At 40.1% G+C, this 2,422-nt stretch overlaps 1 pseudogene; it reads left to right on the top strand.

The window, feature by feature from the left end:
- The first annotated feature begins 1,458 nt into the window (after positions 1–1,458).
- Positions 1,459–2,223, top strand: LOC104540165 (annotated as a pseudogene).
- The last annotated feature ends 199 nt before the right edge of the window (positions 2,224–2,422 follow it).

Raw genomic sequence — 2,422 nt, 5'->3', positions numbered from 1 at the left:
CGGGGTCTTTGGGAGCTGTACACAGGGAGCAGTTGTATTCTCTTCCTCTTTCCCACCCGTAATTCGAGTGATGGGAAAGTGGGCTGCCTTGCTGGTTCTATCCGCTCGTTCGGCTCCACCCCTGCCCCGGATAAGTGTGGAGTGGCTCGGCTGAGGGTAGAGTGTGGGGCAAGGGGCTTGGGCTCAGGCTCAGTCAGCCTGTTTGAGTCGTAGGGAGGCATGTGTTCCGTCCCCGATATGACTCTCTGGTGGGGTGGGCTATCTCACTTCAGCGTCCATCGCTGTCCGCCCCGGGGGTCTTGTTACAGGGTAGCAGCGCCAAGCGGGTGACAGGTTGCCTAAGGAATGCGCGGCCGAGATGAGAAATTTATCGAAAATGGTGTGATATGTCCTTACCTTACAAGATGCCCAAGGGATTAGACCCGTTGATGAGTAAACAAATGGGTTATTTCTCTTCAGTAACTGTACAGTTTCTTCTAAGTGGTGGAGTTTTGAGGAGAACTTGAAGGCAGGGTATTTTTTTTCTTAGCTGCTGGTTATAACGTCAGAAGAAAAGGCTTGTGTTTCTTAACTATTCTTACAGTATTTTTTTTTAAATGTAATTCTGTAGGGAGATTGAGCTCCTTGGTCATCTCCCTTAAGGGGATAAACAGGTTCTAAATACAGTTATGTAACTTAAATATGCATAGCTACTTCCAAAACTAACAATAAGCTAGAGCTTATTAACCACTAATGTTCTTGAGACAATGACCCCCAAAACTTACTACTATTGCAACTGAATCCTGGACTAGGTTCAATAGATAATATTGATTTTTTTCAGGCTAGCCTTATGTTGTCAGTTCCAAAGCTTTCATTGTGTTCAAGTGTAAAAATCGCCCCTGAGATACAAATACTTACAGATCCCAACTTGTTTGTATTGTAAATGGGGCTTTTTACTTGTGTTCTTAACAGTGCTAATGAGATGGGAGAATAACTTCTTGGGTCAATTTGTAAAGTAGACTGGATGTGAACAGCAGCACTAATAGGAATAAAACAAACAAAAACCAGTTGGAGGATAACCTTTCTTCTAGTTATTCTAGTCTTTCCATCCACAGCAAAAGGATTTCGGGTGTATACTTGCAATTAAATGAACAGGAAAAGATTAAGCCACCAAGAATGGTTGCTTGTAGAAGTCTCAGTACTTTCCTGATACTTTGTGATGAGTAAACTGTATAGGTTGTTTATGCTGGTTGAAGCTTACTTGTTTAATTATTGGAAATGCACGTTTAGCATCAGTGGAAGTGGTTTTTATTGTAATTGCTTCTACATTGCACGCTTACAATAGCTGAACTTTGAATTGAGCGAATTTCTATACAATGTAAGTGAGAGACGTCATAACTTTAGCTATTGTCAGAAGAATAAAAACATTTCTGGGTTTTGTTCTGGAGAAATCACATTTTTGTTTTAACTTAAAAGAAAATGTCTACATCTAACATTGCAGCAAGAGTGGAAACTTGGCTTTCATCAATGCGGTGTGTTGAAGTTCCTTTGATATGGCTGGAAGAGCCTGTATTAATTGTATCTGTGAAAAAAATAGTGATAGTAACTTAAGTCAAGCTAAGATTAATAGACAGATATTTGAGCAATGGCTTCTTACCAAATCTAAGAGATTTGGAATATCCCATTTTGCCTGATTGCATTTTAGATGCTCCCAAAAGACAGTTCTCTGGCTTCTATTCCATACAGATTGATTCGCTGGTTGATGTTAGCCAACCAGCATGTTCACAGTTGCCGAAGCTCAGAGGAAAAAATACTGTAAATTAAGAAGTAACAGCCAGCACTTGAGCATCCCAAGAATCCCGAGAAGAAAAGTGTACTCAAATGCTGATGCTGCAACTAACTGATGAGATAGATCAAATTCAGGGCATGAAATATCAACCAGTCCCTGTTCTCCATAGTAATCTTCCTGGAACAAAAAACACTGTACAAGGGAATATTACATGTTGTCTTGGAGTCCTTCTTAAACCAGAAAATGTGAAATTCTTGGTGAATTGGATGGAGGTTCTTATAGTGGAGTATACTCGGGGAAAAATTGGGGAAGCTGAGAACCTTAATCCTGTTGGATAAACTGATCATGAACAAATTGTTCCAAGGCCTGTAGATGAATTAAGACAAACTCTAGGCACTTCAAATGAAGACCTTTTAGCCAGTCTTGATGAAAATAATTAATCTGCTTTAAATAATGTAACACCTTCTAGAAGTAGAATTTTATTACAGCCTCAGGTTGTGCACTGCACACGATGAAAATGTTTTGTAACAAGAATATGGAAATCCTTTGCCTCATTCAGATGAGCAAATTTCACCTCCTGTGGAATAATGATGGCTTTTAAAATAACTTTCATTTGGTGTAGAGGTCCAGGGGTATGTGACGGGAGGCATGCAG

The sequence above is a fragment of the Mesitornis unicolor genome, unplaced genomic scaffold (assembly GCF_000695765.1).
Source record: "Mesitornis unicolor isolate BGI_N332 unplaced genomic scaffold, ASM69576v1 scaffold39134, whole genome shotgun sequence".
Classification (NCBI taxonomy): domain Eukaryota; kingdom Metazoa; phylum Chordata; class Aves; order Mesitornithiformes; family Mesitornithidae; genus Mesitornis; species Mesitornis unicolor.
This window is presented reverse-complemented; position numbering and strand designations above follow the sequence as displayed.